The following is a 12,706-nucleotide window of genomic DNA, read 5'->3' as shown; positions in this document are numbered from 1 at the left end:
CCCTCTGCAGCACAGTTCTGACCAGATGCAGAGCCCCACAGCACTTTTATAGTTAGTTCTCCATGGAGGCCAGCGGCTGGCATATGGTTGCCAGTCCCCATGGAGAACGTGAAAAACCCCACATCTAGTTTGGCCCTTAGTTTTCATGCATATGTAAATATACATATACTAGAATCAATCCACCCACAGATATTTAACTTGGGGAACAGTTTCAAATATCAAATATGGTAACTGTAATATTAAAAGTTGTTTTTAAAAAATCCTTAAATCTCCACGTTTACCCAAAAGTAAAGGGACAAAAGATGATTTGGGAGTGTGGTCTTAACCAGAGCGGTGGTTTGGAGCAGTGGACTCTGACCTGGAGAACCGGGTTTGGTTCCCCACTCCTCCACATGAGTGCCGGAGGCTGATCTGGTGAACTGGATTTCTTTCCCCACTCCTACACACAAAGCCAGCTGGGTGACCTTGGGCTAGTCACAGCTCTGATAGAGCTCTCTCAGCCCTGCCTACCTCACAGGGTGTCTGTTGTGGGGAGGGGAGGGGAAAGTGACTGTAAGCCGGTTTAAGTCTCCCTTCCGTGGTAGAGAAAGTTGGCAAATAAAAACCAACTCTTCTTCTTCATTGTCTTGATAAAGACTACTAGACAACAAGGAAAGGTGTGTACAATTTGCAAATATGTTGAACTGCAGATATGTATCTTTACTACCTATTACCTGATGTCATCTGCTGATGTCATTTAGAGTATAGTTTACTAAAAATTGGGTTTCAGCAGTGGACATGGAGCTGCAATTCAGGCATGTGTGTGTGTGTGTGTGTGTGTGTGTGTGTGTGTGTGTAAAGTTCCGTCATGTCGCAGCCAACTTGTAGCAACCTTACAGGATTTTCAAGACAAGAGATAAACAGAGGTGGTTTGATGTTGCCTGCCTCTGTGTGCTGTCTCTGGACTTCCTTGGTAGTCTCCCATCCAAGTACTAACCAGGGCCAACCCGGGTTAGCTTGTGAGATCTAATGAGATCGAGCTAGCCTGGGTCATCCAGGTCAGGGCTCAGATATATATACAGAACACAAAAGTTTGGGTTCTAGAGTTCTGTGTCTAATAGACTTCAGACCCAAGGAAGATCTCCTCACCCATATAATGGGGGGCAACTTCCAAACCTAGTGGATCACGTCTATTAATTATTGATTTCATCAGTGTTGCTATGTTAACTTTCTATTATTTTGATGACTGAGTGTGTAAATGTATGAAACTTAATAAACAACAGCAATTTTATTAGGAACGATGTCCCTCACTTCAAAAACACCAGTGCTAGGGTGGATGAATAGAAGAGCTCTTGTTTTCTTTCTCTGTAATCTGTGTCTTGGCAACATTTATGGATGTTAAGGTTATTAAGGAGAAGCACAGTAATCCCCTAACACAATAAAGACAAGATCAAGATCCCACTGGCTGCATATTTAAGACAAGGGAGGAATTTCCCCTCAAAACTGACTGGTTAAGGACTGCCAGAGTATTTTACTTTCTTCCAAAGACAGCTGGTCTGCATAAGCCAGCTACCTGTAGTTTTCCCATTGTTATCTATGAACCCAACCAGTTTCTCTACTGATGTTTGCTTCTTCAATACCTTCAGCCTGATGCAGAGTGATGATAACAGAGCAACAGTTTTACATTGTCCTTTATAAGTTTTTTTTCCAAAGAAGAAGTCTAAAAAGTGTTCTTCATCCCATCCCAACAGCTACATGAAGAGAATGTAGAAAATGTAATAAGTTCTGCAAGGAGGCTATACAAGTCAATGGAAGAAAAGGAAGAAAAAGAACAGAGGAAAGCCCCTTTAGTGTGTAGCCTTGGACATATATTAGGTTGGATCCAGCCAACTTCTTCTCACCTCATTGTCCTCTTTACAACAGCCCAGTCCCACATCTTGGTCTATGGCAGAGGTTCCCAAACTGTGCTCCAAGGAGCACTTGGTGCTCCGCAAAACATCTCCCAGTGCGCCATGAAGAGATTGGAAAGAAAAATACTACTGTCATTTGGTTAAGTATATAGGTGCTAGGTGAAAATTAGTGCTCCATGATTAATTTATCTCCTGCAAAGTGCTCCATGACTCAAAAAGTTTGGGAAACTCTGGTCTATGGAAATCCCATGATTTCCAGAATTGCCTCCTTAGTGGTCAAAGGGCACCCCTCCTCCCTTTATCACTAGAAATAAGCTGGTGGGATCCAATCTAATGAGTGGTAGAGGCCATCTTGAACATATTAGAACAGGAGGTGAAATGGAGAGCAAGCCAGTCTTGGCAGTATGTGGGAAAAAGTGATGTGAACAAAATCAAAATGAACAATATGAAACCAATGAAGAAGAAGTTCATGTTAACAGTTTTTAATCGATTGACAGCCAAAGTTGTAACTATGAGAATACTGCAAGAGATTTCAATAAAATGCAGCTCAATTTTTAATGTAAGATGAACAGCTATTAACTGAAGACACTGCACATTCTGACCAGTGAATAATTCAATAATGTGTGTGCATGTGTGCCGTCAAGTCACAGCTAACTTATGGTGAGGTGAGCCCAACGAGTTTTCAAGGCAAGAGATGTTCAGGGGTGGTTTGCCATTACCTGCTTCTGCGGGGGTTAAGAGGGTTCTGAGAGAACTGTGACTGGCCCAAGGTCAACCAGCAGGCTTCATGTGGAGTTGTGGGGAATCGAACCTGGCTCTCCAGATTAGAGTCCTGCCACTCTTAACCACTACACCACAATGGCTCACCATTTTAAAAATAATAATAAGTAGAAGAATATTACTGGAAAGTCAATTGATTTTTTAATCATTTTAAAAAGTTACTTGGTTATAACAGTTCCTTCTTCTTGACAGTGTTTCCATGCAGCAGAAAACACAAAATAACATCATAGTTAGGCTGCTAAATGAGATGAGAGCCTTTAATGATTTATTAATAACCACTTTATGCAACATTTCTAACTACTGAGGAGAAATCAGAACACTAAATATATTAAGATCTTCCCTTCAGAGAGAAAGAAATGTATGGCAAATGCTGTTAGAGTTTCGTCAAATTGCTTTTGTGTTATCTTTTTGGTGAGCTGTTACTTGGTATCTTAGAATTTAAAACTGAAGCCTACCTCGACTGTTCGTATAGTGATAACACATGTTTCACCTGCCCCTGTTTACCATGGACAATCCCTTTTTTTCTGAAGGGTATAACTCTGCTTAGGATTGCCATGCAGTGCATTGAGCTCTAGCATTTTATAAATTTTCTTAATGTGAGATGCTAAAGGTGCTCCTTCCCCCAGTTTTCTATAAATTAGTTTTTTGAGCACTGAAGTAGTGGATATAGCTTCTCTTCAGAATGTAAACCTATGTATTGAACTCTAAGGCATAGTGTGCAACCTGCATGTGCTATAGAACAAGCCAGGATGTATGGTATGACAACAGAGAGGAAGGAGTTAGACTGAAAGGATGCGGGAGATGGAGAGCAAGAAAGAAGATAACTTTCTGTCTTCAGTGGCTCTTGCTTCCTAGTAAGTGTGTATTTATCATTTCAGCCTGAGAAGCGGAACATAGATGTGTAATATATATGGAAGGGGACATGCGCAAGAGAAAGAAGAACAATGTATGAAGAGCAAAACAGCCACAGAAAATTACGAGTATATGTGGAGGAGAAAGCCATTATATGGAAAAAACAGTTTATGTATAGGATAGTTGTGCATGATAGATCTGTGTCCACCATTCCACTCCCAACATCTCTCCATCAGCTCTGCACTGGATCTTACAGTTCCTCAGGCTGTTCCTACCTCCACCTACCCAATCTACAGTGCAGTCCTAAGAAGGGATGACTTTAATGGACTTAGAAGGGTGTAACTCTGCTTAGCATTCCACTCTTACACTCTCTAGGCTTCTTAAGGCTGCATTCCTGAGGGAGGGGGGCAAATCTCCATCAGAACCAGCGTGACCTCGTGCCGGTGTAGGTGCCACTTTATCATGGGAGAAAGTGGTAAAAACGCTTGCATGGGGCCAAACACGCCAGCATCCGGGAGCAACGGAGTTCCGCCGGCCCCTATCGCCAGCGCAGCCAGTCTAGGATCTAAATCCCGGAAGAGAATGCCTGCGCTGGTGTGAGGGAGGCATTCGCAGGGGTGGAGCTGCCTTTGGGCAGTTTCCACAGCTCCTTCGGCCCAGGAACACCCCTTTGAGCAGCGGCAGGGCCGTGTCACCTTTTTTGATGGTGCAGCCTCGCTTTTTTCAATGGGGAATTTCCCATTTCCCCTTATTTTATTTTTTAAAGGGCTTTTTTTTCTCCATGGTGGCTGGGAACTCTTAGAGGAGGTGGTGTGGCTCCACCACTTCCGGCTCCTACGGATCTACCCCCCCCCCTTTTAGGAATGGTCTGCCTGTGTAGTTTAGCATTGACTTCCAACTCTGACAGAAGAATTTTGTTCCAAGTTGTTTGAAAGGGTCATAAATCAGAAACCAGCATTATTCCATCAATGAAGAACAGCAATTATGAGCATTTAGAACAAACCCACAGCAAGTGTGTGCTATGTGTGCCTCTCATTCAATATAAGGAATTAAAAAGTCAAGTGCATGTAGTATTAAATATGAATGATAAGTTTAAGGAATAAAATAAGTAAAAGACAAACATGCATGTTTCATTACATAGGAGGTAGCACTGCCACTGGCAACCTTTGCTTTAATGTGAAAAAGCCCAGCCTAAGCTGATCAAACAGTATGAAAGAAATGAAGATCAAGGTATCTTTAAGGAAAATACTTAGGAAACAAGTTTGCAGACATACAGCGGGAAACAGAATTATTAATGTTGGCTTCTGCTTTGACAGTGCTACATAACAGTGTGCTTTCCTTTGAAAATAAGTGGATCAGAAGATTAATAATATAGTGAAGAACCATTACAAAACTGATTTTTTTTAAAAAGGAAAAAATAATTCATAGCTTAAGAACTAGTTCCAATGTAACATTTTGTATTCAAACAAATGAATCTTGGAGGGATTCAGAATGCCCAGTAAATGGCTCAACCTATTCTTTCCTCTGCGACCCCACGAGCTCAGACCACGTTCCTAACAAAACGCAATTTGCAGGACCGTCAAAATTTAACTTGCATGCTAGACCCATTCAGACAAAATCCAGTGGCATAGATCCTATATTTGTTACCCAGCCCACCAATTAAGATCCCCCTTTTCAAGGCCTGCTCTCTGTGTCCTTTCCAGAAAAGGTGAGATGGTGCATTTTTAGTGTGGTTGCCACTTCCATTTGGAATGCTCTCCTCCTTCCATAGAGTCTACCTTATGCATCTTCAGGCACCTGGCTAAAATATTTCCCTTTACCTGAGCTTTTAACTAAGGAGATCCATCTTTGGGGGGAGTTTTATGGACGGCTGCAATCCTGAAGACTGTTTTATCAATATCATTTTAGACTGCTGTTAGTTTTTACTCTGCTTTTATGCCCTGGCATGTTTTTATTTAGAAGAAGAAGAGTTGGTTTTTATATCCCGACTTTCTCTACCACTTAAGGAAGAATCAAACCGGCTTACAATCTCCTTCCCTTCCCCTCCCCACAACCGACACCCTGTGAGGTAGGTGGGGCTGAGAGAGTGTGACTAGCCCAAGGTCACCCAGCTGGCTTCATGTGTAGGAGTGGGACAACAAATCTAGTTCACCAGATTAGCCTCCGCTGCTCATGTGGAGGAGTGGGGAATCAAACCCGGTTCTCCAGATCAGAGTCCACCGCTCCAAACCACTGCTCTTAACCACTATACCACGCTGGCTCCCATTTACTTGTTTTTAATTAGTATGACTTGTTTTTTTATGTTTCCTTGCTGGCATTGTTTTAGCTGTGAACAGCATCGAGCAGGTTCTGGAGAGGTGGCATACAGGTTTTCTGATTAAGCAAATAATGGATTGTGTGAAGCATGGACAGGATGTTCATGCAATAGATCTCTCCCTCTTCAGACTTATGCAAAATTCTTTTGAAAGGTGGTGCAAAGTGGGATGTGGCACAGCAGCTGCAGGAAGAAGGTGAAATCGGCAGAAATCCCCACATACACACTTGCTCCATTGGTAATGAGGTTACACAACAGGACAATAGGTAATTTCTACAAATTTCCTGTTCAACAGCATCCCACTCTAAGGATCCCCTACTCCCCTGTCCTTCTGGGGAAGCTTGGAGTATGGGGTGAAGGCTGCAAGGATAGAAGCACCTTTGAGTTTGGAGGCGCGAACCTGTGTATGCATTATCCAGGAATTCTCCATAAATCAAAATATTATCTTCTGTTACCACAGACTGAATCGTCTGACAGCCCATTCCTGAAAGCTGGAGTAGCTGGGGATGGTGTGGCCGTGGCACTGCTGCGCACCTCCACAGAGGTTTCGAAGCCACCTCAGAGCGAAACAAGGGTCAAAATAGTCAAAAGGCCAAAATGGGGGGAAGGCCCCGTTGAAAACAGCAATGCTGCACCACCTAAAAAGGTAGTGCAGCAATGCCGTTGCATTAGGGGGCGTTCCCAGCATGAAAGGGGATAGGAAGCTGCCTAATGGCAGCTTCGCCCCCAGGACACCCCCAGAATGCCTCCTAGGACGCCAGTGTGGAGACTTTTGCCTCGATCCCAAAGCAAAGTTAATTAAGGCAATTTGTGCATACTTTTAACTTCAGGTTTCTCTCTCCACACCCATTCTCGCTTGTCCCTCCCTCATCCAACCGCTCCCCTAGGAGCAATTTTGGTGAGTTTCAGCAGTGTGTTTTATAATCTTGGGGAATGGCGCCAACTGCCCCCCCCCCCACATACGCATCCTTTCTGGTCAGTTTCAGCAGTTCTTTACAGTTTGCCAGCGCTAGAGCCCTGCTTTGAGATAGCCAGAAACAAATTGGTGTGTGTGTGCGTGTGTGTGTGTGTGTGTGTGTGTGTGTGTGTGTGTGTGTGTGTGTGAGGGGGTCCTTCTCTGTTTTGGCTGCAAAAGGGCCACTAGGATCAAATCAAATGTAAGAATCCAGCTGTGGGGCTTGTGGGGGCCAGGGCTCCCTCCCCCCTTTTTATTAAGAGTGGAATTTTAGTAATAAAATGCTAAAATAGTAAACATAAATGAAGAGTAGCTGAAGGAAAGACTTGTTGCCCCCCCCCCCCGAATTTGGGCAATTTGGTAGTGAATTGCCTGAACGGCAAGGGAGCTCCGAGCCTTATCCTCAGCTGCTCTTCATTTAAGTTTACTATTTTAGCATTTTATCGCTAAAATTCGACTGTAAAACAAAAAAAGAGGGCTTTCAGACATCCTGTGCATGCTTACTTGGGAGTAAGCCCAGCGGGATTTAGTGGGACTGGAGTAAACATGCCCAGGAGTAAGCGTTCCCCCCCCTTCTCTTGTTCAGTTTCACGGCAGGAGTTTTCAGACATCAGGGCCACTCGGTTAATTACCAATTAAAGAATACTTCTGTGGGGCTGGTGGGGGCTGGTGACACATTTCAAACAATACACCACAGACAATTAAAAAGCAGCCTTGTTGGGGGGAGGGACTCAGAAGCTCTGTATTTTACTTGGGATGAATACTTGAGTGCAAGGTACTCCTGGATTATCTTTGGGGCAAAAAGCCCCCATGCATAGAGTTTTAAGAATTCGGATCAGAAAACGGTGCGCCCGGAGAGTGGCAAATTTCCCAAGCATAAATGGCCAGGGATGTCCTGCCAGCCTGTCTACTTTGGCTCTTAAAATAAACAGCAAATTGAAACGATGCAAATAACATCATTATAAAACTGTGACTCGGCAACCGCACCAACTACTCAGTGTGCTCTGTAAAGAGGTACTTGCTGACATGGATGTGCAGAACATAGTGTTTGCACATATGATAGAACTAAGAAAATGTAAATATTTTGGGAACATCCCAAAGAACATATAATAAACTACTAATAAATCTGATACCACCATAAGTGTTTTTCAGTGACTATGAGAATATACCAGGCATCATATTGGGGAGGGGCTGTAGCTAAGTGGAAGAGTCTCTGCTTGGCATGCAGAAGTTCTCAGTTTCTATCCCCAGCATCTCCAGTTAAAAAGACCAGGCAGTAAGGGGTGTGAAAGACCGCTACCCATCCTGAGGACCTAATGCCAGTTTGAGTAGATAATACAGACCTTGATGGACTGATGGCTTGATTTAATATAAGGCAGCTTCATATGTGTGTGTTCATATTCTGTCATGCTAAAATACTGGTTTGGCTTACAAGGCTCCCAGTTTTGAACCTTTTAAAAGATTGGCGTTTCTAAACAGGGGAAACTGAATGGATCAAACTGAAACAGCCCAAGGATTTTTAATAGTTATTTCTTTTCATTTCTCAAATTCAGGGGAAAAAATGGTACCTAAAGGTTCCACAGTACTTAACTGTTCTCAGAGCAAAACACTGATGTACACACCAACCCAGCATCTTAGCAATAGGGAAAGGAACTGTGACTTACTCACAAATGAGAGGATACAAACTGAAACATGCAATGTTTTGACAGTAGATTAATAACAGCAACAACAACACATTTGTATGTATGTATGTGTGTGTGTATATATATATACATACACACACACACACACACACAGAGAGAGTATGTATATATGTAGTATCTATGTATGTATATTATATATACAATTATATATACAGTATTTGTGTGCATACAGTTATTATTTACTTGAGTTGAAAGAACATATTTAATTCACTAGAGGAAATAAAACTTTTCCATTTTTTAAGAACGCAGGGTTTCCCCCCCCCCTTAAACAAAATACTCCTCTCAAGTATTTGTCAGACCACCAAGCACTAGTTTGGGCACATGTCTTTTTGTGTTTATTTGAAAAGCACATAGTCGTTTTTACAAATGTAGTACTGTGAGCGCTACCTTCTTCAGAAACATGTTTATCTTAATTAGGAGAGTCAACAGACTCCTAATGGGAAGAAATTGGTATTTTTCTCTGCGGTATCGAAAGCATCAAAGGCCTGGTTCTCATGCCAAACCAATCTTCCTGCCTGCCTGCCTTTCAAATCCAGGTGAATTGCAGACAGCTGAGCAGACATTTTCCCCAAAGCTTCTATTGACCTGGCTCCAATCTTTTTGCCTTCCTCTGTCTCTCTATCTCTGTGTTGCTTTTCTTTCTCTTTCTGGGTATTTTTTTTTTCTATTTTCGCCTCAGGAAACCCAGGGATATTCATGGCACTGAGGCAAATAATGTGGAATTAAAAACTAAATTCTTCAGGCCTTATCCTAGCAACAGGGCCATCACCATCTGTTAGGAGGACAGGGCTTCCATTCTCTGCTAAATTCTTTGTACATATTCCATCACCTGTGAGGGAGGAAAAACGTTGCCCCGTTCCTGGGTCCTTTGTCTGAAAACAAAAGTCGGCTGCCTCTTTTTCGAGCAAGCACCCTACTTTTAGGAAGGTGATATAACATATCACATATAAATGCACTACAACTTTGTACATATAAATGCACTACAACTTTATCAATCAAGTCCTAAACCATTCCCTTTTTTTTTTTTTTTTTTACAAAAATACACCTGGGTTCAGAAAAACAACAAACTCAAATGTACCTTACTTTACTTTAAATGTACTTTAAACTGGAGGCTGCATAAGACTACAAGTTTGATCCATGCAATCATATATGGAAAATATGAATTTTCCTCCACATTGTTTTAGATCTGCTCGTTTCATTATTCACTTTTATTTTCATACTCTTTGTTGGAATTTGTCACATTCTCATGTGTCCTAAAAGGCCTTTGCTATAACTTAGACACAGGGTTTTAAGCTTCGTTAGAAAAGGGGAGAAATGTAAAGCTACAAGCATTCCACTGATTAACTGTTTCATTTATAAATAGTGGTGCCATTTTTATGATAGTTTCCTTTCTTCCTTATATGCTTTCCTGTTTTTTTCTCTTCTACTCGGTGGTGAGAAATCCAACAGGTAATGCTTTTTACATCACACAGCAACTGCTGAATTTCACACTGTCATGCATCTATTTAAAATCCAGGCGGTTCTGCCAGGAACAGAAGTAGCAACCTTGACCCAAACAGACCATTCTCTGCTGAATCAATAATCACTTGCTATGCATAACTACAAATGTAAATGAAACTTTGTGCTGAGTATAAAGATCTTTTTCCTACTATATATCAACATTTGGTTCTTCTAGAGTAGGGCTACTGAGGAGTTTAGAGTACAGGGCTTTTGTGTTATTTCAACAGGCCTCACATGTCTGAGAGCTGTTTCACTCAGCCTGACTTTTTTTTAGACAGACATCGTTCTTTGGTCTACTTGCTTCATTTGGTAAGGCTTTGGGGTAATTTTTTCTTCAACTTTTCTTTTACACTTCAAAGGCAACTGAGATTTGAAGGTAGCAGCAGTTATCTTGGTACTAGGGTTGCCAGGTCCCTCTTCATTATCGGCGGGAGATTTTTGGGGCAGAGCCTGAGGAGGGTGGGGTTTGGGAGGAGAGGGACTTCAGTGCCATAGAGTCCAATGGCCAAAGCGGCCATTTTCTCCAGGTGAACTGATATCTATCGGCTGGAGATCAGTTGTAATAGCAGGAAATCCTCTGCTATTACCTGGAGGTTGGCAACCCTACTTGGTACCCAGAAATGAGCCTGCATTGGTCAGCGCTTGTATTGTGATATTTTACTTTCCAATGTCACATGTTACTTTAAAAACTTTTGTTGTTGCTGCTGGTTTTATTATTTCTTTGATTTTCCCCCCTCTCACTCTCCATGGAGTTTCAGTACTGCAGACATTGTCCCTTCCCTCATTTTATCCTCACAACAATAGTTTGCTTAGGGGAGAGGGAGAGAGGCTGGCCCATGGCTGCCCAGTGAGCTTCATGGTAGATTGGGGGTTTGAACCTGGGTTGTAATCTCAACAGTCTAGCCACTAAACTACACTATACTATTCGGGCTTTCCTCCTATTACCAGGCTAATGGAACTCTTGAAATCCCCACAGTGTATAAGATGCATTGCAGGGTATTCAGGAATAAACAAATAAGTGAATATGTATGGTTACTGCTGGGGATGCTTATGGTACCTATGTCTTTCCTCCTTTTGCTTGGCTTTAGCTTGTTTGACTGGAAAATATCATACTATGCTTATCTATCTGAATCCACACATCACTGTGCCATCATAATCATTCACCTCCTGAATTGTCTTGTCCACACAGGAGGAAGTGAATGATTACTACAGCACAACAATAATACAATATCCAATTACGTGTGGATCTACCTTAAGCTATACCCTTGGGTATGCAGATACTTGAAATGAATAGAAATTTTGGAGCCATCGGCTGGTCTTTTCTTTACCGTAAGGAGTCTCAAAGCAGCTTACAATTGCCTTCCCTCCCCCCCCCCTCCAACAGGCATCTTGTGAGGTAGGTGGGTCTGAGAGGGTTCTGGAAGAACTATGACTAGCTCAAGGTCACCCAGCAGGCTTTATGTGGAGGATGGGGAATCAAACCTGGTTCTCCAGTTCACCACTCTTAATCACTGCACCATGCTAGCTCAAAAGAACATAAGAAAAGCCCTGCTGGATCAGACCAAGGCCCATCAAGTCCAGCAATCTATTCACACGGTGGCCAACCAGGTGCCTCTAGGAAGCCCACAAACAAGATGGCTGCAGCAGCATCCTGCCTGTGTTTCACAGCACCTAATATAATTGGGCATGCTCCTCTGATACTGTAGAGAATAGGCATGCATTACGATTAGTATTCATTTTGACTAGGAACCATGGATAGCCCTATCCTCCATGAATATGTCCACTCCCCTCTTAAAGCCTTCCAAGTTGGTAGCCATCACCACATCCTGGGGCAGGGAGTACCACAAGGATCAGGACATCACCTGCAAATCCCTTAATGATCTTGGACTTATCTACCTGCAAGACTTCCGCTCCTGCTATTCTCTACAGCAACAGCTTTGCCCATCCAATCAAAACCTTCTGAAGGTGTCACCCTGCAAATGGGTCAAATTGGTGACTGCTTGTTCATGTGCATTCTATGTGGTGGCTCCCACCTTGTAGAATGGCCAGCCTGAGGTTGTCAAGAAAGCCCCCGTGCTTCTGTCATTTTGCAGATCCTCAGCAAATTCATACAAAATATGAGAATCAGGCTAAATTAAAGAGTTAAAGGAAGCACAGCTAATATGAAGGATCTTGTTCCCCTGATAACCCCCCCCCAGCAAGTAGTCCAAGAATATTATGTCTTTTTAAAATGGGGAATGGGACACTGCTTTCAACCAGTCATAACTTTATTTTAGTTCAGATTAGGATTGAAACGGAATCATTCAACAGTGGCAGAGTGAAGCTACTTTTGCTGCTATTAATGATGAATACCATATGCTTGGCTTTCATTGTTCCAAACTGAAGCTACGTTGCTACTGCAGATGGGTGAGCATTAATGTTTTCTTGCTCAAAAAGCAAGAGGGGGGTGAGTTTACATCCAAGTATCATTCCCTGCAAGTAAGGCATAATCAATAAGTACTTTTTAAATTAAAACATTCCCTGTGTATTCCTTTTGTTGAGCTCTTCATAATCTCCTTATCAGACTCAGTTCAGGCATTGTTGTTTCCAAGCATTTTGAGTTTTTTCTGCTACGTGAGTTAGACATTGTTTTGGTTTGTTGTTTTGAAAATGTGTGCCAATAGTGTAGCGTCCCTGAAGCCAAAGGAGTTTTGCCAGTTTATTCCAGCGAAGA

Source organism: Euleptes europaea, chromosome 15 (genome assembly GCF_029931775.1).
Source record: "Euleptes europaea isolate rEulEur1 chromosome 15, rEulEur1.hap1, whole genome shotgun sequence".
In the NCBI taxonomy this organism is placed as follows: domain Eukaryota; kingdom Metazoa; phylum Chordata; class Lepidosauria; order Squamata; family Sphaerodactylidae; genus Euleptes; species Euleptes europaea.
Note: the sequence above shows the minus strand (reverse complement) of the source record.